This window comes from Misgurnus anguillicaudatus, chromosome 13 (assembly GCF_027580225.2).
Source record: "Misgurnus anguillicaudatus chromosome 13, ASM2758022v2, whole genome shotgun sequence".
Classification (NCBI taxonomy): domain Eukaryota; kingdom Metazoa; phylum Chordata; class Actinopteri; order Cypriniformes; family Cobitidae; genus Misgurnus; species Misgurnus anguillicaudatus.
The window spans coordinates 32,861,619-32,887,892 of record NC_073349.2 but is presented as its reverse complement, the minus strand read 5'-3'; positions in this window follow the sequence as shown (position 1 = coordinate 32,887,892).

Here is a 26,274-nt window from a genome sequence, read left to right as displayed (position 1 = left end):
GAGACCGGCCGCGCCTCCGGCGGACGAACGCAGCGGACGCTACGGGCGCGCAAACTCCGGACCAGCGTTTTTTTTCTCGATCCGCCGTATCTCGGCCGCGGAAAGGGTCGGAGGGTCGAGGGCGGGCTCGTTCGAAAGGTCCCCTCGGGTAGAGCGACCGACCCCGAGGGCGACGTCCTGGGACTTAAGGCGCCCGAGCAGCGGCCGTGGGAAAATCCGGAGTCGGCACCCCGTATCTCCGCTGCGGAAAGGGCCAGATACTCGCGGGTGGGCTCATTCGAAAGGGCCTCTCCGGCGGACCGACCGACCCGAAGGTCGAAGGCCCCGGACCCGAGGCGCCGGAGCGGCGCGGAAACGAAATTCGGATATTCGACCGGAAGTATCTCCGGTCCACGGGGTCGCACGGACTCAAGGCCGGCGTCGCCGGAAAGCCCCGGGAAAGACCTTTCGAACGAGACCGGCCGCGCCTCCGGCGGACGAACGCAGCGGACGCTACGGGCGCGCGAACTCCGGACCAGCGTTTTTTTTTTTTCGATCCGCCGTATCTCGGCCGCGGAAAGGGTCGGAGGGTCGAGGGCGGGCTCGTTCGAAAGGTCCCCTCGGGTAGAGCGACCGACCCCGAGGGCGACGTCCTCGGACTTAAGGCGCCCGAGCAGCGGCCGTGGGAAAATCCGGAGACGGCCCCCCGTATCTCCGCCGCGGAAAAGGCCAGATACTCGCGGGTGGGCTCGTTCGAAAGGGCCCTTCCGGCGGACCAATCGACCCGAAGGTCGAAGGCCCCGGACCCGAGGCGCCGGAGCGGCGCGGTAACGAAATTCGGATATTCGACCGGAAGTATCTCCGGTCCCCGGGGTCGCACGGACTCGGGGCCGGCGTCGCCGGAAAGCCCCGGGAAAGACCTTTCGAACGAGACCGGCCGCGCCTCCAGCGGACGAACGCAGCGGACGCTACGGGCGCGCGAACTCCGGACCAGCGTTTTTTTTTTCGATCCGCCGTATCTCGGCCGCGGAAAGGGTCGGAGGGTCGAGGGCGGGCTCGTTCGAAAGGTCCCCTCGGGTAGAGCGACCGACCCCGAGGGCGACGTCCTCGGACTTAAGGCGCCCGAGCAGCGGCCGTGGGAAAATCCGGAGTCGGCACCCCGTATCTCCGCTGCGGAAAGGGCCAGATACTCGCAGGTGGGCTCGTTCGAAAGGGCCCCTCCGGCGGACCGACCGACCCGAAGGTCGAAGGCCCCGGACCCAAGGCGCCGGAGCGGCGCGGTAACGAATTTCGGATATTCGACCGGAAGTATCTCCGGTCCACGGGGTCGCACGGACTCGGGGCCGGCGTCGCCGGAAAGCCCCGGGAAAGACCTTTCGAACGAGACCGGCCGCGCCTCCGGCGGACGAACGCAGCGGACGCTACGGGCGCGCGAACTCCGGACCAGCGTTTTTTTTTTTTCGATCCGCCGTATCTCGGCCGCGGAAAGGGTCGGAGGGTCGAGGGCGGGCTCGTTCGAAAGGTCCCCTCGGGTAGAGCGACCGACCCCGAGGGCGACGTCCTCGGACTTAAGGCGCCCGAGCAGCGGCCGTGGGAAAATCCGGAGACGGCCCCCCGTATCTCCGCCGCGGAAAAGGCCAGATACTCGAGGGTGGGCTCGTTCGAAAGGGCCCCTCCGGCGGACCAATCGACCCGAAGGTCGAAGGCCCCGGACCCGAGGCGCCGGAGCGGCGCGGTAACGAAATTCGGATATTCGACCGGAAGTATCTCCGGTCCACGGGGTCGCACGGACTCGGGGCCGGCGTCGCCGGAAAGCCCCGGGAAAGACCTTTCGAACGAGACCGGCCGCGCCTCCGGCGGACGAACGCAGCGGACGCTACGGGCGCGCGAACTCCGGACCAGCGTTTTTTTTTTTCGATCCGCCGTATCTCGGCCGCGGAAAGGGTCGGAGGGTCGAGGGCGGGCTCGTTCGAAAGGTCCCCTCGGGTAGAGCGACCGACCCTGAGGGCGACGTCCTCGGACTTAAGGCGCCCGAGCAGCGGCCGTGGGAAAATCCGGAGACGGACCCCGTATCTCCGCCGCGGAAAAGGCCAGATACTCGAGGGTGGGCTCGTTCGAAAGGGCCCCTCCGGCGGACCAATCGACCCGAAGGTCGAAGGCCCCGGACCCGAGGCGCCGGAGCGGCGCGGTAACGAAATTTGGATATTCGACCGGAAGTATCTCCGGTCCACGGGGTCGCACGGACTCGGGGCCGGCGTCGCCGGAAAGCCCCGGGAAAGACCTTTCGAACGAGACCGGCCGCGCCTCCGGCGGACGAACGCAGCGGACGCTACGGGCGCGCGAACTCCGGACCAGCGTTTTTTTTTTTCGATCCCGTATCTCGGCCGCGGAAAGGGTCGGAGGGTCGAGGGCGGGCTCGTTCGAAAGGTCCCCTCGGGTAGAGCGACCGACCCCGAGGGCGACGTCCTCGGACTTAAGGCGCCCGAGCAGCAGCCGTGGGAAAATCCGGAGACGGCCCCCCGTATCTCCGCCGCGGAAAGGGCCAGATACTCGCGGGTGGGCTCGTTCGAAAGGGCCCCTCCGGCGGACCGACCGACCCGAAGGTCGAAGGACCCGGGCCCGAGGCGCCGGAGCGGCGCTGTAACGAAATTCGGATTTTCGACCGGAAGTATCTCCGGTCCCCCGGGCCGACCGAGGCGCACCCTCCCGGCCGCGGTCCCGGCGGGTTCCCCCTTCGCGGGGGATGGTAGGGCGAACAGGTGCCATCAGGTATATAGCTAAGTCGATCGGGGTTGACCAACTGTCGGAGAGGCGAAAGCTCCAGAACCTAAGTCGATGGGGTTGACCAACTGCTGGAGAAGTGAAAGCTCCAGAGCCTAAGTCGATTGGGGTTGACCAACTGTCGGAGAGGCGAAAGCTCTAGAACCTAAGTCTATGGCAGGAGAAGCGAACGCCCCAGAACCTAAGTCGATGGGGTTGACCAACTGCTGGAGAAGTGAAAGCTCAAGAGCCTAAGTCGTTGGGGTTGACCAACTGCTGGAGAGGCGAAAGCTCCAGAGCCTAAGTCGATTGAGGTTGACCAACTGCTGGAAACGCGAACGCTCCAAAACCTAAGTCGATTGAGGTTGACCAACTGCTGGAAACGCGAACACTCCAAAACCTAAGTCGATTGAGGTTGACCAACTGCTGGAAAATCTTTCGGGTTGACCAACGGTTGGAGAAATTTTGGGGTTGACCAACTGTTTGGTTCTCCAGAAGGGCCGGGAGGATGGGGCTTAGTCCGGTGGGGGAGTGCTTAAGAGTGGGATGGCAGGGACCAAACGGTGCGCCGGGTACGAGCTCCAGGGTGTCCGTCGCGGGGTCCAAAGCCGGCCTCGGGTGCACGGTGGTCGGGTTGACGGGGCGATGTTCCCGGGGTCGTATCTCGGCCGGGGAAGGGGGTACGGAGACGTGGGTGGGGTCGTTGGAAAGGGCCCCTCCTGGAGGATGAGGGACCCAAAGGGCTAAGGTCTCGGTCTTAAGGCGCCCGAGTTACGGCCGTTTAAAGGTGCAGCAATGGAAGTCCGTATCTCCGGCCCCTGGGGTCGCACGGACCCGAGGCTGGCGTCCCCGGAAAGCCCCGAGAGAGACCTTTCGAACGAGACCGGCCGCGCCTCCGACGGACGAACGCAGCGGACGCTACGGGCGCGCGAACTACGGACGAGCGTTTTTTTTTTTTCGAACCGCCGTATCTCGGCCGCGAAAAGGGTCGGAGGGTCGAGGGCGGGCTCGTTCGAAAGGTCTCCTCGGGTAGAGCGACCGACCCCGAGGGCGACGTCCTCGGACTTAAGGCGCCCGAGCAGCGGCCGTGGGAAAATCCGGAGACGGCCCCCCGTATCTCCGCCGCGGAAAAGGCCAGATACTCGCGGGTGGGCTCGTTCGAAAGGGCCCCTCCGGCGGACCAATCGACCCGAAGGTCGAAGGCCCCGGACCCGAGGGGCCGGAGCGGCGCGGTAACGAAATTCGGATATTCGACCGGAAGTATCTCCGGTCCCCGGGGTCGCACGGACTGGGGGCCGGCGTCGCCGAAAAGCCCCGGGAAAGACCTTTCGAACGAGACCGGCCGCGCCTCCAGCGGACGAACGCAGCGGACGCTACGGGCGCGCGAACTCCGGACCAGCGTTTTTTTTTTTTCGATCCGCCGTATCTCGGCCGCGGAAAGGGTCGGAGGGTCGAGGGCGGGCTCGTTCGAAAGGTCCCCTCGGGTAGAGCGACCGACCCCGAGGGCGACATCCTCGGACTTAAGGCGCCCGAGCAGCGGCCGTGGGAAAATCCGGTGACGGCCCCCCGTATCTCCGCCGCGGAAAGGGCCAGATACTCGCGGGTGGGCTCGTTCGAAAGGGCCCCTCCGGCGGACCAATCGACCCGAAGTTCGAAGGCCCCGGACCCGAGGCGCCGGAGCGGCGCGGTAACGAAATTCGGATATTCGACCGGAAGTATCTCCGGTCCACGGGGTCGCACGGACTCGGGGCCGGCGTCGCCAGAAAGCCCCGGGAAAGACCTTTCGAACGAGACCAGTCACGCCTCCGGCGGACGAACGCAGCGGACGCTACGGGCGAGCAAACTCCGGACGAGCGTTTTTTTTTTTTTCGAACCGCCGTATCTCGGCCGGGGAAAGGGTCGGAGGGTCGAGGGTGGGCTCGTTCGAAAGGTCCCCTCGGGTAGAGCGAACGACCCCGAGGGCGACGTCCTCGGATTTAAGGCGCCCGAGCAGCGGCCGTGGGAAAATCCGGAGTCGGCACCCCGTATCTCCGCTGCGGAAAGGGCCAGATACTCGCGGGTGGGCTCGTTCGAAAGGGCCCCTCCGGCGGACCGACCGACCCGAAGGTCGAAGGCCCCGGACCCGAGGCGCCGGAGCGGCGCGGTAACGAAATTCTGATATTCGACCGGAAGTATCTCCGGTACACGGGGTCGCACGGACTCGGGGCCGGCGTCGCCGGAAAGCCCCGGGAAAGACCTTTCGAACGACACCGGCCGCGCCTCCAGCGGACGAACGCAGCGGACGCTACGGGCGCGCGAACTCCGGACCAGCGTTTTTTTTTTTTTCGATCCGCCGTATCTCGGCCGCGGAAAGGGTCGGAGGGTCGAGGGCGGGCTCGTTCGAAAGGTCCCCTCGGGTAGAGCGACCGACCCCGAGGGCGACGTCCTCGGACTTAAGGCGCCCGAGCAGCGGCCGTGGGAAAATCCGGTGACGGCCCCCCGTATCTCCGCCGCGGAAAGGGCCAGATACTCGCGGGTGGGCTCGTTCGAAAGGGCCCCTCCGGCGGACCAATCGACCCGAAGTTCGAAGGCCCCGGACCCGAGGCGCCGGAGCGGCGCGGTAACGAATTTCGGATATTCGACCGGAAGTATCTCCGGTCCACGGGGTCGCACGGACTCGGGGCCGGCGTCGCCAGAAAGCCCCGGGAAAGACCTTTCGAACGAGACCAGTCACGCCTCCGGCGGACGAACGCAGCGGACGCTACGGGCGAGCAAACTCCGGACGAGCGTTTTTTTTTTTTCGAACCGCCGTATCTCGGCCGGGGAAAGGGTCGGAGGGTCGAGGGTGGGCTCGTTCGAAAGGTCCCCTCGGGTAGAGCGAACGACCCCGAGGGCGACGTCCTCGGATTTAAGGCGCCCGAGCAGCGGCCGTGGGAAAATCCGGAGTCGGCACCCCGTATCTCCGCTGCGGAAAGGGCCAGATACTCGCGGGTGGGCTCGTTCGAAAGGGCCCCTCCGGCGGACCGACCGACCCGAAGGTCGAAGGCCCCGGACCCGAGGCGCCGGAGCGGCGCGGTAACGAAATTCTGATATTCGACCGGAAGTATCTCCGGTACACGGGGTCGCACGGACTCGGGGCCGGCGTCGCCGGAAAGCCCCGGGAAAGACCTTTCGAACGAGACCGGCCGCGCCTCCGGCGGACGAACGCAGCGGACGCTACGGGCGCGCGAACTCCGGACCAGCGTTTTTTTTTTTCGATCCGCCGTATCTCGGCCGCGGAAAGGGTCGGAGGGTCGAGGGCGGGCTCGTTCGAAAGGTCCCCTCGGGTAGAGCGACCGACCCCGAGGGCGACGTCCTCGGACTTAAGGCGCCCGAGCAGCGGCCGTGGGAAAATCCGGAGACGGCCCCCCGTATCTCCGCCGCGGAAAAGGCCAGATACTCGCGGGTGGGCTCGTTCGAAAGGGCCCCTCCGGCGGACCAATCGACCCGAAGGTCGAAGGCCCCGGACCCGAGGCGCCGGAGAGGCGCGGTAACGAATTTCGGATATTCTACCGGAAGTATCTCCGGTCCACGGGGTCGCACGGACTCGGGGCCGGCGTCGCCGGAAAGCCCCGGGAAAGACCTTTCGAACGAGACCGGCCGCGCCTCCGGCGGACGAACGCAGCGGACGCTACGGGCGCGCGAACTCCGGACCAGCGTTTTTTTTTTTTTTCGATCCGCCGTATCTCGGCCGCGGAAAGGGTCGGAGGGTCGAGGGCGGGCTCGTTCGAAAGGTCCCCTCGGGTAGAGCGACCGACCCCGAGGGCGACGTCCTCGGACTTAAGGCGCCCGAGCAGCGGCCGTGGGAAAATCCGGAGAAGGCCCCCCGTATCTCCGCCGCGGAAAGGGCCAGATACTCGTGGGTGGGCTCGTTCGAAAGGGCCCATCCGGCGGACCAATCGACCCGAAGGTCGAAGGCCCCGGGCCCGAGGCGCCGGAGCGGCGCGGTAACGAAATTCGGATATTCGACCGGAAGTATCTCCGGTCCACGGGATCGCACGGACTCGGGGCCGGCGTCGCCGGAAAGCCCCGGGAAAGACCTTTCGAACGAGACCGGTCACGCCTCCGGCGGACGAACGCAGCGGACGCTATGGGCGAGCAAACTCCGGACGAGCGTTTTTTTTTTTTTCGAACCGCCGTATCTCGGCCGCGGAAAGGGTCGGAGGGTCGAGGGCGGGCTCGTTCGAAAGGTCCCCTCGGGTAGAGCGACCGACCCCGAGGGCGACGTCCTGGGACTTAAGGCGCCCGAGCAGCGGCCGTGGGAAAATCCCGAGACGGCACCCCGTATCTCCGCTGCGGAAAGGGCCAGATACTCGCGGGTGGGCTCGTTCGAAAGGGCCCCTCCGGCGGACCGACCGACCCGAAGGTCGAAGGACCCGGGCCCGAGGCGCCGGAGCGGCGCTGTAACGAAATTCGGATTTTCGACCGGAAGTATCTCCGGTCCCCCAGGCCGACCGAGGCGCACCCTCCCGGCCGCGGACCCGGCGGGTTCCCCCTTCGCGGGGGACGGTAGGGCGAACAGGTGCCATCAGGTATATAGCTAAGTCGATCGGGGTTGACCAACTGTCGGAGAGGCGAAAGCTCCAGAACCTAAGTCGATGGGGTTGACCAACTGCTGGAGAAGTGAAAGCCCCAGAACCTAAGTCGATGGGGTTGACCAACTGCTGGAGAAGTGAAAGCTCAAGAGCCTAAGTCGTTGGGGTTGACCAACTGCTGGAGAGGCGAAAGCTCCAGAGCCTAAGTCGATTGAGGTTGACCAACTGCTGGAAACGCGAACGCTCCAAAACCTAAGTCGATTGAGGTTGACCAACTGCTGGAAACGCGAACACTCCAAAACCTAAGTCGATTGAGGTTGACCAACTGCTGGAAAATCTTTCGGGTTGACCAACGGTTGGAGAAATTTTGGGGTTGACCAACTGTTTGGTTCTCCAGAAGGGCCGGGAGGATGGGGCTTAGTCCGGTGGGGGAGTGCTTAAGAGTGGGATGGCAGGGACCAAACGGTGCGCCGGGTACGAGCTCCAGGGTGTCCGTCGCGGGGTCCAAAGCCGGCCTTGGGTGCACGGTGGTCGGGTTGACGGGGCGATGTTCCCGGGGTCGTATCTCGGCCGGGGAAGGGGGTACAGAGACGTAGGTGGGGTCGTTGGAAAGGGCCCCTCCTGGAGGATGAGGGACCCAAAGGGCTAAGGTCTCGGTCTTAAGGCGCCCGAGCTACGGCCGTTTAAAGGTGCAGCAGTGGAAGTCCGTATCTCCGGCCCCCGGGGTCGCACGGACCCGAGGCTGGCGTCCCCGGAAAGCCCCGAGAGAGACCTTTCGAACGAGACCGGCCGCGCCTCCGGCGGACGAACGCAGCGGACGCTACGGGCGCGCGAACTACGGACGAGCGTTTTTTTTTTTTCGAACCGCCGTATCTCGGCCGCGAAAAGGGTCGGAGGGTCGAGGGCGGGCTCGTTCGAAAGGTCTCCTCGGGTAGAGCGACCGACCCCGAGGGCGACGTCCTCGGACTTAAGGCGCCCGAGCAGCGGCCGTGGGAAAATCCGGAGACGGCCCCCCGTATCTCCGCCGCGGAAAGGGCCAGATACTCGTGGGTGGGCTCGTTCGAAAGGGCCCATCCGGCGGACCAATCGACCCGAAGGTCGAAGGCCCCGGGCCCGAGGCGCCGGAGCGGCGCGGTAACGAAATTCGGATATTCGACCGGAAGTATCTCCGGTCCACGGGATCGCACGGACTCGGGGCCGGCGTCGCCGGAAAGCCCCGGGAAAGACCTTTCGAACGAGACCGGTCACGCCTCCGGCGGACGAACGCAGCGGACGCTACGGGCGAGCAAACTCCGGACGAGCGGTTTTTTTTTTCGAACCGCCGTATCTCGGCCGCGGAAAGGGTCGGAGGGTCGACGGCGGGCTCGTTCGAAAGGTCCCCTCGGGTAGAGCGACCGACCCCGAGGGCGACGTCCTGGGACTTAAGGCGCCCGAGCAGCGGCCGTGGGAAAATCCGGAGACGGCACCCCGTATCTCCGCTGCGGAAAGGGCCAGATACTCGCGGGTGGGCTCGTTCGAAAGGGCCCCTCCGGCGGACCGACCGACCCGAAGGTCGAAGGACCCGGGCCCGAGGCGCCGGAGCGGCGCTGTAACGAAATTCGGATTTTCGACCGGAAGTATCTCCGGTCCGAACCGCCGTATCTCGGCCGCGGAAAGGGTCGGAGGGTCGACGGCGGGCTCGTTCGAAAGGTCCCCTCGGGTAGAGCGACCGACCCCGAGGGCGACGTCCTGGGACTTAAGGCGCCCGAGCAGCGGCCGTGGGAAAATCCGGAGACGGCACCCCGTATCTCCGCTGCGGAAAGGGCCAGATACTCGCGGGTGGGCTCGTTCGAAAGGGCCCCTCCGGCGGACCGACCGACCCGAAGGTCGAAGGACCCGGGCCCGAGGCGCCGGAGCGGCGCTGTAACGAAATTCGGATTTTCGACCGGAAGTATCTCCGGTCCCCCAGGCCGACCGAGGCGCACCCTCCCGACCGCGGACCCGGCGGGTTCCCCCTTCGCGGGGGACGGTAGGGCGAACAGGTGCCATCAGGTATATAGCTAAGTCGATCGGGGTTGACCAACTGTCGGAGAGGCGAAAGCTCCAGAACCTAAGTCGATGGGGTTGACCAACTGCTGGAGAAGTGAAAGCTCCAGAGCCTAAGTCGATTGGGGTTGACCAACTGTCGGAGAGGCGAAAGCTCTAGAACCTAAGTCTATGGCAGGAGAAGCGAACGCCCCAGAACCTAAGTCGATGGGGTTGACCAACTGCTGGAGAAGTGAAAGCTCAAGAGCCTAAGTCGTTGGGGTTGACCAACTGCTGGAGAGGCGAAAGCTCCAGAGCCTAAGTCGATTGAGGTTGACCAACTGCTGGAAACGCGAACGCTCCAAAACCTAAGTCGATTGAGGTTGACCAACTGCTGGAAACGCGAACACTCCAAAACCTAAGTCGATTGAGGTTGACCAACTGCTGGAAACTCGAACGCTCCAAAACCTAAGTCGATTGAGGTTGACCAACTGCTGGAAAATCTTTCGGGTTGACCAACGGTTGGAGAAATTTTGGGGTTGACCAACTGTTTGGTTCTCCAGAAGGGCCGGGAGGATGGGGCTTAGTCCGGTGGGGGAGTGCTTAAGAGTGGGATGGCAGGGACCAAACGGTGCGCCGGGTACGAGCTCCAGGGTGTCCGTTGCGGGGTCCAAAGCCGGCCTCGGGTGCACGGTGGTCGGGTTGACGGGGCGATGTTCCCGGGGTCGTATCTCGGCCGGGGAAAGGGGTACGGAGACGTGGGTGGGGTCGTTGGAAAGGGCCCCTCCTGGAGGATGAGGGACCCAAAGGGCTAAGGTCTCGGTCTTAAGGCGCCCGAGCTACGGCCGTTTAAAGGTGCAGCGGTGGAAGTCCGTATCTCCGGCCCCCGGGGTCGCACGGACCCGAGGCTGGCGTCCACGGAAAGCCCCGAGAGAGACCTTTTGAACGAGACCGGCCGCGCCTCCGGCGGACGAACGCAGCGGACGCTACGGGCAAGCGAACTACGGACGAGCGTTTTTTTTTTTTTCGAACCGCCGTATCTCGGCCGCGAAAAGGGTCGGAGGGTCGAGGGCGGGCTCGTTCGAAAGGTCTCCTCGGGTAGAGCGACCGACCTCGAGGGCGACGTCCTCGGACTTAAGGCGCCCGAGCAGCGGCAGTGGGAAAGTCCGGAGACGGCCAACCGTATCTCCGCTGCGGAAGGGGCCAGATACTCCCGGGTGGGCTCGTTCGAAAGGGCCCCTCCGGCGGACCGACCGACCCGAAGTTCGAAGGCCCCGGGCCCGAGGCGCCCGAGATACGGCCGTTCGAAGTTTTCCTAAATTCGACCGGAAGTATCTCCGGTCCCCGGGGTCGCACGCACTCGGGGCCGGCGTCGCCGAAAAGCCCCGGGAAAGACCTTTCGAACGAGACCGGCCGCGCCTCCAGCGGACGAACGCAGCGGACGCTACGGGCGCGCGAACTCCGGACCAGCGTTTTTTTTTTTCGATCCGCCGTATCTCGGCCGCGGAAAGGGTCGGAGGGTCGAGGGCGGGCTCGTTCGAAAGGTCCCCTCGGGTAGAGCGACCGACCCCGAGGGCGACGTCCTCGGACTTAAGGCGCCCGAGCAGCGGCCGTGGTAAAATCCGGTGACGGCCCCCCGTATCTCCGCCGCGGAAAGGGCCAGATACTCGCGGGTGGGCTCGTTCGAAAGGGCCCCTCCGGCGGACCAATCGACCCGAAGTTCGAAGGCCCCGGACCCGAGGCGCCGGAGCGGCGCGGTAACGAAATTCGGATATTCGACCGGAAGTATCTCCGGTCCACGGGGTCGCACGGACTCGGGGCCGGCGTCGCCGGAAAGCCCCGGGAAAGACCTTTCGAACGAGACCGGCCGCGCCTCCGGCGGACGATCGCAGCGGACGCTACGGGCGCGCGAACTCCGGACCAGCGTTTTTTTTTTTCGATCCGCCGTATCTCGGCCGCGGAAAGGGTCGGAGGGTCGAGGGCGGGCTCGTTCGAAAGGTCCCCTCGGGTAGAGCGACCGACCCCGAGGGCGACGTCCTCGGACTTAAGGCGCCCGAGCAGCGGCCGTGGGAAAATCCGGAGACGGCCCCCCGTATCTCCGCCGCGGAAAAGGCCAGATACTCGCGGGTGGGCTCGTTCGAAAGGGCCTCTCCGGCGGACCAATCGACCCGAAGGTCGAAGGCCCCGGACCCGAGGCGCCGGAGCGGCGCGGTAACGAAATTCGGATATTCTACCGGAAGTATCTCTTGTCCACGGGGTCGCACGGACTCGGGGCCGGCGTCGCCGGAAAGCCCCGGGAAAGACCTTTCGAACGAGACCGGCCGCGCCTCCGGCGGACGAACGCAGCGGACGCTACGGGCGCGCGAACTCCGGACCAGCGTTTTTTTTTTCGATCCGCCGTATCTCGGCCGCGGAAAGGGTCGGAGGGTCGAGGGCGGGCTCGTTCGAAAGGTCCCCTCGGGTAGAGCGACCGACCCCGAGGGCGACGTCCTCGGACTTAAGGCGCCCGAGCAGCGGCCGTGGGAAAATCCGGAGAAGGCCCCCCGTATCTCCGCCGCGGAAAGGGCCAGATACTCGTGGGTGGGCTCGTTCGAAAGGGCCCATCCGGCGGACCAATCGACCCGAATGTCGAAGGCCCCGGGCCCGAGGCGCCGGAGCGGCGCGGTAATGAAATTCGGATATTCGACCGGAAGTATCTCCGGTCCCCGGGGTCGCACGGACTGGGGGCCGGCGTCGCCGAAAAGCCCCGGGAAAGACCTTTCGAACGAGACCGGCCGCGCCTCCAGCGGACGAACGCAGCGGACGCTACGGGTGCGCGATCTCCGGACCAGCGTTTTTTTTTTTTCGATCCGCCGTATCTCGGCCGCGGAAAGGGTCGGAGGGTCGAGGGCGGGCTCGTTCGAAAGGTCCCCTCGGGTAGAGCGACCGACCCCGAGGGCGACGTCCTCGGACTTAAGGCGCCCGAGCAGCGGCCGTGGGAAAATCCGGTGACGGCCCCCCGTATCTCCGCCGCGGAAAGGGCCAGATACTCGCGGGTGGGCTCGTTCGAAAGGGCCCCTCCGGCGGACCAATCGACCCGAAGTTCGAAGGCCCCGGACCCGAGGCGCCGGAGCGGCGCGGTAACGAAATTCGGATATTCGACCGGAAGTATCTCCGGTCCACGGGGTCGCACGGACTCGGGGCCGGCGTCGCCAGAAAGCCCCGGGAAAGACCTTTCGAACGAGACCAGTCACGCCTCCGGCGGACGAACGCAGCGGACGCTACGGGCGAGCAAACTCCGGACGAGCGTTTTTTTTTTTTTCGAACCGCCGTATCTCGGCCGCGGAAAGGGTCGGAGGGTCGAGGGCGGGCTCGTTCGAAAGGTCCCCTCGGGTAGAGCGACCGACCCCGAGGGCGACGTCCTCGGATTTAAGGCGCCCGAGCAGCGGCCGTGGGAAAATCCGGAGTCGGCACCCCGTATCTCCGCTGCGGAAAGGGCCAGATACTCGCGGGTGGGCTCGTTCGAAAGGGCCCCTCCGGCGGACCGACCGACCCGAAGGTCGAAGGCCCCGGACCCGAGGCGCCGGAGCGGCGCGGTAACGAAATTCGGATATTCGACCGGAAGTATCTCCGGTCCACGGGGTCGCACGGACTCGGGGCCGGCGTCGCCGGAAAGCCCCGGGAAAGACCTTTCGAACGAGACCGGCCGCGCCTCCGGCGGACGAACGCAGCGGACGCTACGGGCGCGCGAACTCCGGACCAGCGTTTTTTTTTTCGATCCGCCGTATCACGGCCGCGGAAAGGGTCGGAGGGTCGAGGGCGGGCTCGTTCGAAAGGTCCCCTCGGGTAGAGCGACCGACCCCGAGGGCGACGTCCTCGGACTTAAGGCGCCCGAGCAGCGGCCGTGGGAAAATCCGGAGACGGCCCCCCGTATCTCCGCCGCGGAAAAGGCCAGATACTCGCGGGTGGGCTCGTTCGAAAGGGCCCCTCCGGCGGACCAATCGACCCGAAGGTCGAAGGCCCCGGACCCGAGGCGCCGGAGCGGCGCGGTAACGAATTTCGGATATTCTACCGGAAGTATCTCCGGTCCACGGGGTCGCACGGACTCGCGGCCGGCGTCGCCGGAAAGCCCCGGGAAAGACCTTTCGAACGAGACCGGCCGCGCCTCCGGCGGACGAACGCAGCGGACGCTACGGGCGCGCGAACTCCGGACCAGCGTTTTTTTTTTTTCGATCCGCCGTATCTCGGCCGCGGAAAGGGTCGGAGGGTCGAGGGCGGGCTCGTTCGAAAGGTCCCCTCGGGTAGAGCGACCGACCCCGAGGGCGACGTCCTCGGACTTAAGGCGCCCGAGCAGCGGCCGTGGGAAAATCCGGAGAAGGCCCCCCGTATCTCCGCCGCGGAAAAGGCCAGATACTCGCGGGTGGGCTCGTTCGAAAGGGCCCCTCCGGCGGACCAATCGACCCGAAGGTCGAAGGCCCCGGACCCGAGGCGCCGGAGCGGCGCGGTAACGAATTTCGGATATTCTACCGGAAGTATCTCCGGTCCACGGGGTCGCACGGACTCAGGGCCGGCGTCGCCGGAAAGCCCCGGGAAAGACCTTTCGAACGAGACCGGCCGCGCCTCCGGCGGACGAACGCAGCGGACGCTACGGGCGCGCGAACTCCGGACCAGCGTTTTTTTTTTTCGATCCGCCGTATCTCGGCCGCGGAAAGGGTCGGAGGGTCGAGGGCGGGCTCGTTCGAAAGGTCCCCTCGGGTAGAGCGACCGACCCCGAGGGCGACGTCCTCGGACTTAAGGCGCCCGAGCAGCGGCCGTGGGAAAATCCGGAGAAGGCCCCCCGTATCTCCGCCGCGGAAAGGGCCAGATACTCGTGGGTGGGCTCGTTCGAAAGGGCCCATCCGGCGGACCAATCGACCCGAAGGTCGAAGGCCCCGGGCCCGAGGCGCCGGAGCGGCGCGGTAACGAAATTCGGATATTCGACCGGAAGTATCTCCGGTCCACGGGATCGCACGGACTCGGGGACGGCGTCGCCGGAAAGCCCCGGGAAAGACCTTTCGAACGAGACCGGCCGCGCCTCCGGCGGACGAACGCAGCGGACGCTACGGGCACGCGAACTTCGGACCAGCGTTTTTTTTTTTCGATCCCGTATCTCGGCCGCGGAAAGGGTCGGAGGGTCGAGGGCGGGCTCGTTCGAAAGGTCCCCTCGGGTAGAGCGACCGACCCCGAGGGCGACGTCCTTGGACTTAAGGCGCCCGAGCAGCAGCCGTGGGAAAATCCGGAGACGGCCCCCCGTATCTCCGCCGCGGAAAGGGCCAGATACTCGCGGGTGGGCTCGTTCGAAAGGGCCCCTCCGGCGGACCGACCGACCCGAAGGTCGAAGGACCCGGGCCCGAGGCGCCGGAGCGGCGCTGTAACGAAATTCGGATTTTCGACCGGAAGTATCTCCGGTCCCCCAGGCCGACCGAGGCGCACCCTCCCGGCCGCGGTCCCGGCGGGTTCCCCCTTCGCGGGGGACGGTAGGGCGAACAGGTGCCATCAGGTATATAGCTAAGTCGATCGGGGTTGACCAACTGCTGGAGAAGTGAAAGCTCCAGAGCCTAAGTCGATTGGGGTTGACCAACTGTCGGAGAGGCGAAAGCTCTAGAACCTAAGTCTATGGCAGGAGAAGCGAACGCCCCAGAACCTAAGTCGATGGGGTTGACCAACTGCTGGAGAAGTGAAAGCTCAAGAGCCTAAGTCGTTGGGGTTGACCAACTGCTGGAGAGGCGAAAGCTCCAGAGCCTAAGTCGATTGAGGTTGACCAACTGCTGGAAACGCGAACGCTCCAAAACCTAAGTCGATTGAGGTTGACCAACTGCTGGAAACGCGAACACTCCAAAACCTAAGTCGATTGAGGTTGACCAACTGCTGGAAAATCTTTCGGGTTGACCAACGGTTGGAGAAATTTTGGGGTTGACCAACTGTTTGGTTCTCCAGAAGGGCCGGGAGGATGGGGCTTAGTCCGGTGGGGGAGTGCTTAAGAGTGGGATGGCAGGGACCAAACGGTGCGCCGGGTACGAGCTCCAGGGTGTCCGTCGCGGGGTCCAAAGCCGGCCTCGGGTGCACGGTGGTCGGGTTGACGGGGCGATGTTCCCGGGGTCGTATCTCGGCCGGGGAAGGGGGTACGGAGACGTGGGTGGGGTCGTTGGAAAGGGCCCCTCCTGGAGGATGAGGGACCCAAAGGGCTAAGGTCTCGGTCTTAAGGCGCCCGAGCTACGGCCGTTTAAAGGTGCAGCAATGGAAGTCCGTATCTCCGGCCCCTGGGGTCGCACGGACCCGAGGCTGGCGTCCCCGGAAAGCCCCGAGAGAGACCTTTCGAACGAGACCGGCCGCGCCTCCGACGGACGAACGCAGCGGACGCTACGGGCGCGCGAACTACGGACGAGCGTTTTTTTTTTTTCGAACCGCCGTATCTCGGCCGCGAAAAGGGTCGGAGGGTCGAGGGCGGGCTCGTTCGAAAGGTCTCCTCGGGTAGAGCGACCGACCCCGAGGGCGACGTCCTCGGATTTAAGGCGCCCGAGCAGCGGCCGTGGGAAAATCCGGAGACGGCCCCCCGTATCTCCGCCGCGGAAAAGGCCAGATACTCGCGGTTGGGCTCGTTCGAAAGGGCCCCTCCGGCGGACCAATCGACCCGAATGTCGAAGGCCCCGGACCCGAGGGGCCGGAGCGGCGCGGTAACGAAATTCGGATATTCGACCGGAAGTATCTCCGGTCCCCGGGGTCGCACGGACTGGGGGCCGGCGTCGCCGAAAAGCCCCGGGAAAGACCTTTCGAACGAGACCGGCCGCGCCTCCAGCGGACGAACGCAGCGGACGCTACGGGCGCGCGAACTCCGGACCAGCGTTTTTTTTTTTTCGATCCGCCGTATCTCGGCCGCGGAAAGGGTCGGAGGGTCAAGGGCGGGCTCGTTCGAAAGGTCCCCTCGGGTAGAGCGACCGACCCCGAGGGCGACATCCTCGGACTTAAGGCGCCCGAGCAGCGGCCGTGGGAAAATCCGGTGACGGCCCCCCGTATCTCCGCCGCGGAAAGGGCCAGATACTCGCGGGTGGGCTCGTTCGAAAGGGCCCCTCCGGCGGACCAATCGACCCGAAGTTCGAAGGCCCCGGACCCGAGGCGCCGGAGCGGCGCGGTAACGAAATTCGGATATTCGACCGGAAGTATCTCCGGTCCACGGGGTCGCACGGACTCGGGGCCGGCGTCGCCAGAAAGCCCCGGGAAAGACCTTTCGAACGAGACCAGTCACGCCTCCGGCGGACGAACGCAGCGGACGCTACGGGCGAGCAAACTCCGGACGAGCGTTTTTTTTTTTCGAACCGCCGTATCTCGGCCGGGGAAAGGGTCGGAGGGTCGAGGGTGGGCTCGTTCGAAAGGTCCCCTCGGGTAGAGCGAACGACCCCGAGGGCGACGTCCTCGGATTTAAGGCGCCCGAGCAGCGGCCGTGGGAAAATCCGGAGTCGGCACCCCGTATCTCCGCTGCGGAAAGGGCCAGATACTCGCGGGTGGGCTCGTTCGAAAGGGCCCCTCCGGCGGACCGACCGACCCGAAGGTCGAAGGCCCCGGATCCGAGGCGCCGGAGCGGCGCGGTAACGAAATTCGGATATTCGACCGGAAGTATCTCCGGTACACGGGGTCGCACGGACTCGGGGCCGGCGTCGCCGGAAAGCCCCGGGAAAGACCTTTCGAACGAGACCGGCCGCGCCTCCGGCGGACGAACGCAGCGGACGCTACGGGCGCGCGAACTCCGGACCAGCGTTTTTTTTTTTTCGATCCGCCGTATCTCGGCCGCGGAAAGGGTCGGAGGGTCGAGGGCGGGCTCGTTCGAAAGGTCCCCTCGGGTAGAGCGACCGACCCCGAGGGCGACGTCCTCGGACTTAAGGCGCCCGAGCAGCGGCCGTGGGAAAATCCGGAGACGGCCCCCCGTATCTCCGCCGCGGAAAAGGCCAGATACTCGCGGGTGGGCTCGTTCGAAAGGGCCCCTCCGGCGGACCAATCGACCCGAAGGTCGAAGGCCCCGGACCCGAGGCGCCGGAGCGGCGCGGTAACGAATTTCGGATATTCTACCGGAAGTATCTCCGGTCCACGGGGTCGCACGGACTCGGGGCCGGCGTCGCCGGAAAGCCCCGGGAAAGACCTTTCGAACGAGACCGGCCGCGCCTCCAGCGGACGAACGCAGCGGACGCTACGGGCGCGCGAACTCCGGACCAGCGTTTTTTTTTTTCGATCCGCCGTATCTCGGCCGCGGAAAGGGTCGGAGGGTCGAGGGCGGGCTCGTTCGAAAGGTCCCCTCGGGTAGAGCGACCGACCCCGAGGGCGACGTCCTCGGACTTAAGGCGCCCGAGCAGCGGCCGTGGGAAAATCCGGAGAAGGCCCCCCGTATCTCCGCCGCGGAAAGGGCCAGATACTCGTGGGTGGGCTCGTTCGAAAGGGCCCATCCGGCGGACCAATCGACCCGAAGGTCGAAGGCCCCGGGCCCGAGGCGCCGGAGCGGCGTGGTAACGAAATTCGGATATTCGACCGGAAGTATCTCCGGTCCACGGGATCGCACGGACTCGGGGCCGGCGTCGCCGGAAAGGCCCGGGAAAGACCTTTCGAACGAGACCGGCCGCGCCTCCGGCGGACGAACGCAGCGGACGCTACGGGCGCGCGAACTCCGGACCAGAGTTTTTTTTTTTTCGATCCGCCGTATCTCGGCCGCGGAAAGGGTCGGAGGGTCGAGGGCGGGCTCGTTCGAAAGGTCCCCTCGGGTAGAGCGACCGACCCCGAGGGCGACGTCCTCGGACTTAAGGCGCCCGAGCAGCGGCCGTGGGAAAATCCGGAGAAGGCCCCCCGTATCTCTGCCGCGGAAAGGGCCAGATACTCGTGGGTGGGCTCGTTCGAAAGGGCCCATCCGGCGGACCAATCGACCCGAAGGTCGAAGGCCCCGGGCCCGAGGCGCCGGAGCGGCGCGGTAACGAAATTCGGATATTCGACCGGAAGTATCTCCGGTCCACGGGATCGCACGGACTCGGGGACGGCGTCGCCGGAAAGCCCCGGGAAAGACCTTTCGAACGAGACCGGCCGCGCCTCCGGCGGACGAACGCAGCGGACGCTACGGGCCCGCGAACTTCGGACCAGCGTTTTTTTTTTCGATCCCGTATCTCGGCCGCGGAAAGGGTCGGAGGGTCGAGGGCGGGCTCGTTCGAAAGGTCCCCTCGGGTAGAGCGACCGACCCCGAGGGCGACGTCCTTGGACTTAAGGCGCCCGAGCAGCAGCCGTGGGAAAATCCGGAGACGGCCCCCCGTATCTCCGCCGCGGAAAGGGCCAGATACTCGCGGGTGGGCTCGTTCGAAAGGGCCCCTCCGGCGGACCGACCGACCCGAAGGTCGAAGGACCCGGGCCCGAGGCGCCGGAGCGGCGCTGTAACGAAATTCGGATTTTCGACCGGAAGTATCTCCGGTCCCCCAGGCCGACCGAGGCGCACCCTCCCGGCCGCGGTCCCGGCGGGTTCCCCCTTCGCGGGGGACGGTAGGGCGAACAGGTGCCATCAGGTATATAGCTAAGTCGATCGGGGTTGACCAACTGCTGGAGAAGTGAAAGCTCCAGAGCCTAAGTCGATTGGGGTTGACCAACTGTCGGAGAGGCGAAAGCTCTAGAACCTAAGTCTATGGCAGGAGAAGCGAACGCCCCAGAACCTAAGTCGATGGGGTTGACCAACTGCTGGAGAAGTGAAAGCTCAAGAGCCTAAGTCGTTGGGGTTGACCAACTGCTGGAGAGGCGAAAGCTCCAGAGCCTAAGTCGATTGAGGTTGACCAACTGCTGGAAACGCGAACGCTCCAAAACCTAAGTCGATTGAGGTTGACCAACTGCTGGAAACGCGAACACTCCAAAACCTAAGTCGATTGAGGTTGACCAACTGCTGGAAAATCTTTCGGGTTGACCAACGGTTGGAGAAATTTTGGGGTTGACCAACTGTTTGGTTCTCCAGAAGGGCCGGGAGGATGGGGCTTAGTCCGGTGGGGGAGTGCTTAAGAGTGGGATGGCAGGGACCAAACGGTGCGCCGGGTACGAGCTCCAGGGTGTCCGTCGCGGGGTCCAAAGCCGGCCTCGGGTGCACGGTGGTCGGGTTGACGGGGCGATGTTCCCGGGGTCGTATCTCGGCCGGGGAAGGGGGTACGGAGACGTGGGTGGGGTCGTTGGAAAGGGCCCCTCCTGGAGGATGAGGGACCCAAAGGGCTAAGGTCTCGGTCTTAAGGCGCCCGAGCTACGGCCGTTTAAAGGTGCAGCAATGGAAGTCCGTATCTCCGGCCCCTGGGGTCGCACGGACCCGAGGTTGGCGTCCCCGGAAAGCCCCGAGAGAGACCTTTCGAACGAGACCGGCCGCGCCTCCGACGGACGAACGCAGCGGACGCTACGGGCGCGCGAACTACGGACGAGCGTTTTTTTTTTTTCGAACCGCCGTATCTCGGCCGCGAAAAGGGTCGGAGGGTCGAGGGCGGGCTCGTTCGAAAGGTCTCCTCGGGTAGAGCGACCGACCCCGAGGGCGACGTCCTCGGACTTAAGGCGCCCGAGCAGCGGCCGTGGGAAAATCCGGAGACGGCCCCCCGTATCTCCGCCGCGGAAAAGGCCAGATACTCGCGGGTGGGCTCGTTCGAAAGGGCCCCTCGGGCGGACCAATCGACCCGAATGTCGAAGGCCCCGGTCCCGAGGGGCCGGAGCGGCGCGGTAACGAAATTCGGATATTCGACCGGAAGTATCTCCGGTCCCCGGGGTCGCACGGACTGGGGGCCGGCGTCGCCGAAAAGCCCCGGGAAAGACCTTTCGAACGAGACCGGCCGCGCCTCCAGCGGACGAACGCAGCGGACGCTACGGGCGCGCGAACTCCGGACCAGCGTTTTTTTTTTTTCGATCCGCCGTATCTCGGCCGCGGAAAGGGTCGGAGGGTCAAGGGCGGGCTCGTTCGAAAGGTCCCCTCGGGTAGAGCGACCGACCCCGAGGGCGACATCCTCGGACTTAAGGCGCCCGAGCAGCGGCCGTGGGAAAATCCGGTGACGGCCCCCCGTATCTCCGCCGCGGAAAGGGCCAGATACTCGCGGGTGGGCTCGTTCGAAAGGGCCCCTCCGGCGGACCAATCGACCCGAAGTTCGAAGGCCCCGGACCCGAGGCGCCGGAGCGGCGCGGTAACGAAATTCGGATATTCGACCGGAAGTATCTCCGGTCCACGGGGTCGCACGGACTCGGGGCCGGCGTCGCCAGAAAGCCCCGGGAAAGACCTTTCGAACGAGACCAGTCACGCCTCCGGCGGACGAACGCAGCGGACGCTACGGGCGAGCAAACTCCGGACGAGCGTTTTTTTTTTTTCGAACCGCCGTATCTCGGCCGGGGAAAGGGTCGGAGGGTCGAGGGTGGGCTCGTTCGAAAGGTCCCCTCGGGTAGAGCGAACGACCCCGAGGGCGACGTCCTCGGATTTAAGGCGCCCGAGCAGCGGCCGTGGGAAAATCCGGAGTCGGCACCCCGTATCTCCGCTGCGGAAAGGGCCAGATACTCGCGGGTGGGCTCGTTCGAAAGGGCCCCTCCGGCGGACCGACCGACCCGAAGGTCGAAGGCCCCGGATCCGAGGCGCCGGAGCGGCGCGGTAACGAAATTCGGATATTCGACCGGAAGTATCTCCGGTACACGGGGTCGCACGGACTCGGGGCCGGCGTCGCCGGAAAGCCCCGGGAAGGACCTTTCGAACGAGACCGGCCGCGCCTCCGGCGGACGAACGCAGCGGACGCTACGGGCGCGCGAACTCCGGACCAGCGTTTTTTTTTTTCGATCCGCCGTATCTCGGCCGCGGAAAGGGTCGGAGGGTCGAGGGCGGGCTCGTTCGAAAGGTCCCCTCGGGTAGAGCGACCGACCCCGAGGGCGACGTCCTCGGACTTAAGGCGCCCGAGCAGCGGCCGTGGGAAAATCCGGAGACGGCCCCCCGTATCTCCGCCGCGGAAAAGGCCAGATACTCGCGGGTGGGCTCGTTCGAAAGGGCCCCTCCGGCGGACCAATCGACCCGAAGGTCGAAGGCCCCGGACCCGAGGCGCCGGAGCGGCGCGGTAACGAATTTCGGATATTCTACCGGAAGTATCTCCGGTCCACGGGGTCGCACGGACTCGGGGCCGGCGTCGCCGGAAAGCCCCGGGAAAGACCTTTCGAACGAGACCGTCCGCGCCTCCGGCGGACGAACGCAGCGGACGCTACGGGCACGCGAACTCCGGACCAGCGTTTTTTTTTTTTCGATCCGCCGTATCTCGGCCGCGGAAAGGGTCGGAGGGTCGAGGGCGGGCTCGTTCGAAAGGTCCCCTCGGGTAGAGCGACCGACCCCGAGGGCGACGTCCTCGGACTTAAGGCGCCCGAGCAGCGGCCGTGGGAAAATCCGGAGAAGGCCCCCCGTATCTCCGCCGCGGAAAGGGCCAGATACTCGTGGGTGGGCTCGTTCGAAAGGGCCCATCCGGCGGACCAATCGACCCGAAGGTCGAAGGCCCCGGGCCCGAGGCGCCGGAGCGGCGCGGTAACGAAATTCGGATATTCGACCGGAAGTATCTCCGGTCCACGGGATCGCACGGACTCGGGGCCGGCGTCGCCGGAAAGGCCCGGGAAAGACCTTTCGAACGAGACCGGCCTCGCCTCCGGCGGACGAACGCAGCGGACGCTACGGGCGCGCGAACTCCGGACCAGCGTTTTTTTTTTTTTGATCCGCCGTATCTCGGCCGCGGAAAGGGTCGGAGGGTCGAGGGCGGGCTCGTTCGAAAGGTCCCCTCGGGTAGAGCGACCGACCCCGAGGGCGACGTCCTCGGACTTAAGGCGCCCGAGCAGCGGCCGTGGGAAAATCCGGAGAAGGCCCCCCGTATCTCCGCCGCGGAAAGGGCCAGATACTCGTGGGTGGGCTCGTTCGAAAGGGCCCATCCGGCGGACCAATCGACCAGAAGGTCGAAGGCCCCGGGCCCGAGGCGCCGGAGCGGCGCGGTAACGAAATTCGGATATTCGACCGGAAGTATCTCCGGTCCACGGGATCCCACGGGATCGCACGGACTCGGGGCCGGCGTCGCCGGAAAGCCCCGGGAAAGACCTTTCGAACGAGACCGTCCGCGCTTCCGGCGGACGAACGCAGCGGACGCTACGGGCGCGCGAACTCCGGACCAGCGTTTTTTTTTTTCGATCCGTCGTATCTCGGCCGCGGAAAGGGTCGGAGGGTCGAGGGCGGGCTCGTTCGAAAGGTCCCCTCGGGTAGAGCGACCGACCCCGAGGGCGACGTCCTCGGACTTAAGGCGCCCGAGCAGCGGCCGTGGGAAAATCCGGAGAAGGCCCCCCGTATCTCCGCCGCGGAAAGGGCCAGATACTCGTGGGTGGGCTCGTTCGAAAGGGCCCATCCGGCGGACCAATCGACCCGAAGGTCGAAGGCCCCGGGCCCGAGGCGCCGGAGCGGCGCGGTAACGAAATTCGGATATTCGACCGGAAGTATCTCCGGTCCACGGGGTCGCACGGACTCGGGGCCGGCGTCGCCGGAAAGCCCCGGGAAAGACCTTTCGAACGAGACCGTCCGCGCCTCCGGCGGACGAACGCAGCGGACGCTACGGGCGCGCGAACTCCGGACCAGCGTTTTTTTTTTCGATCCGCCGTATCTCGGCCGCGGAAAGGGTCGGAGGGTCGAGGGCGGGCTCGTTCGAAAGGTCCCCTCGGGTAGAGCGACCGACCCCGAGGGCGACGTCCTCGGACTAAAGGCGCCCGAGCAGCGGCCGTGGGAAAATCCGGAGACGGCCCCCCGTATCTCCGCCGCGGAAAAGGCCAGATACTCGCGGGTGGGCTCGTTCGAAAGGGCCCCTCCGGCGGACCAATCGACCCGAAGGTCGAAGGCCCCGGACCCGAGGCGCCGGAGCGGCGCGGTAACGAAATTCGGATATTCTACCGGAAGTATCTCCGGTCCACGGGGTCGCACGGACTCGGGGCCGGCGTCGCCGGAAAGCCCCGGGAAAGACCTTTCGAACGAGACCGGCCGCGCCTCCGGCGGACGAACGCAGCGGACGCTACGGGCGCGCGAACTCCGGACCAGCGTTTTTTTTTTTTGATCCGCCGTATCTCGGCCGCGGAAAGGGTCGGAGGGTCGAGGGCGGGCTCGTTCGAAAGGTCCCCTCGGGTAGAGCGACCGACCCCGAGGGCGACGTCCTCGGACTTAAGGCGCCCGAGCAGCGGCCGTGGGAAAATCCGGAGAAGGCCCCCCGTATCTCCGCCGCGGAAAGGGCCAGATACTCGTGGGTGGGCTCGTTCGAAAGGGCCCCTCCGGCGGACCGACCGACCCGAAGGTCGAAGGACCCGGGCCCGAGGCGCCGGAGCGGCGCTGTAACGAAATTCGGATTTTCGACCGGAAGTATCTCCGGTCCCCCAGGCCGACCGAGGCGCACCCTCCCGGCCGCGGTCCCGGCGGGTTCCCCCTTCGCGGGGGACGGTAGGGCGAACAGGTGCCATCAGGTATATAGCTAAGTCGATCGGGGTTGACCAACTGCTGGAGAAGTGAAAGCTCCAGAGCCTAAGTCGATTGGGGTTGACCAACTGTCGGAGAGGCGAAAGCTCTAGAACCTAAGTCTATGGCAGGAGAAGCGAACGCCCCAGAACCTAAGTCGATGGGGTTGACCAACTGCTGGAGAAGTGAAAGCTCAAGAGCCTAAGTCGTTGGGGTTGACCAACTGCTGGAGAGGCGAAAGCTCCAGAGCCTAAGTCGATTGAGGTTGACCAACTGCTGGAAACGCGAACGCTCCAAAACCTAAGTCGATTGAGGTTGACCAACTGCTGGAAACGCGAACACTCCAAAACCTAAGTCGATTGAGGTTGACCAACTGCTGGAAAATCTTTCGGGTTGACCAACGGTTGGAGAAATTTTGGGGTTGACCAACTGTTTGGTTCTCCAGAAGGGCCGGGAGGATGGGGCTTAGTCCGGTGGGGGAGTGCTTAAGAGTGGGATGGCAGGGACCAAACGGTGCGCCGGGTACGAGCTCCAGGGTGTCCGTCGCGGGGTCCAAAGCCGGCCTCGGGTGCACGGTGGTCGGGTTGACGGGGCGATGTTCCCGGGGTCGTATCTCGGCCGGGGAAGGGGGTACGGAGACGTGGGTGGGGTCGTTGGAAAGGGCCCCTCCTGGAGGATGAGGGACCCAAAGGGCTAAGGTCTCGGTCTTAAGGCGCCCGAGCTACGGCCGTTTAAAGGTGCAGCAATGGAAGTCCGTATCTCCGGCCCCTGGGGTCGCACGGACCCGAGGTTGGCGTCCCCGGAAAGCCCCGAGAGAGACCTTTCGAACGAGACCGGCCGCGCCTCCGACGGACGAACGCAGCGGACGCTACGGGCGCGCGAACTACGGACGAGCGTTTTTTTTTTTTCGAACCGCCGTATCTCGGCCGCGAAAAGGGTCGGAGGGTCGAGGGCGGGCTCGTTCGAAAGGTCTCCTCGGGTAGAGCGACCGACCCCGAGGGCGACGTCCTCGGACTTAAGGCGCCCGAGCAGCGGCCGTGGGAAAATCCGGAGACGGCCCCCCGTATCTCCGCCGCGGAAAAGGCCAGATACTCGCGGGTGGGCTCGTTCGAAAGGGCCCCTCGGGCGGACCAATCGACCCGAATGTCGAAGGCCCCGGTCCCGAGGGGCCGGAGCGGCGCGGTAACGAAATTCGGATATTCGACCGGAAGTATCTCCGGTCCCCGGGGTCGCACGGACTGGGGGCCGGCGTCGCCGAAAAGCCCCGGGAAAGACCTTTCGAACGAGACCGGCCGCGCCTCCAGCGGACGAACGCAGCGGACGCTACGGGCGCGCGAACTCCGGACCAGCGTTTTTTTTTTTTCGATCCGCCGTATCTCGGCCGCGGAAAGGGTCGGAGGGTCAAGGGCGGGCTCGTTCGAAAGGTCCCCTCGGGTAGAGCGACCGACCCCGAGGGCGACATCCTCGGACTTAAGGCGCCCGAGCAGCGGCCGTGGGAAAATCCGGTGACGGCCCCCCGTATCTCCGCCGCGGAAAGGGCCAGATACTCGCGGGTGGGCTCGTTCGAAAGGGCCCCTCCGGCGGACCAATCGACCCGAAGTTCGAAGGCCCCGGACCCGAGGCGCCGGAGCGGCGCGGTAACGAAATTCGGATATTCGACCGGAAGTATCTCCGGTCCACGGGGTCGCACGGACTCGGGGCCGGCGTCGCCAGAAAGCCCCGGGAAAGACCTTTCGAACGAGACCAGTCACGCCTCCGGCGGACGAACGCAGCGGACGCTACGGGCGAGCAAACTCCGGACGAGCGTTTTTTTTTTTTCGAACCGCCGTATCTCGGCCGGGGAAAGGGTCGGAGGGTCGAGGGTGGGCTCGTTCGAAAGGTCCCCTCGGGTAGAGCGAACGACCCCGAGGGCGACGTCCTCGGATTTAAGGCGCCCGAGCAGCGGCCGTGGGAAAATCCGGAGTCGGCACCCCGTATCTCCGCTGCGGAAAGGGCCAGATACTCGCGGGTGGGCTCGTTCGAAAGGGCCCCTCCGGCGGACCGACCGACCCGAAGGTCGAAGGCCCCGGATCCGAGGCGCCGGAGCGGCGCGGTAACGAAATTCGGATATTCGACCGGAAGTATCTCCGGTACACGGGGTCGCACGGACTCGGGGCCGGCGTCGCCGGAAAGCCCCGGGAAGGACCTTTCGAACGAGACCGGCCGCGCCTCCGGCGGACGAACGCAGCGGACGCTACGGGCGCGCGAACTCCGGACCAGCGTTTTTTTTTTTCGATCCGCCGTATCTCGGCCGCGGAAAGGGTCGGAGGGTCGAGGGCGGGCTCGTTCGAAAGGTCCCCTCGGGTAGAGCGACCGACCCCGAGGGCGACGTCCTCGGACTTAAGGCGCCCGAGCAGCGGCCGTGGGAAAATCCGGAGACGGCCCCCCGTATCTCCGCCGCGGAAAAGGCCAGATACTCGCGGGTGGGCTCGTTCGAAAGGGCCCCTCCGGCGG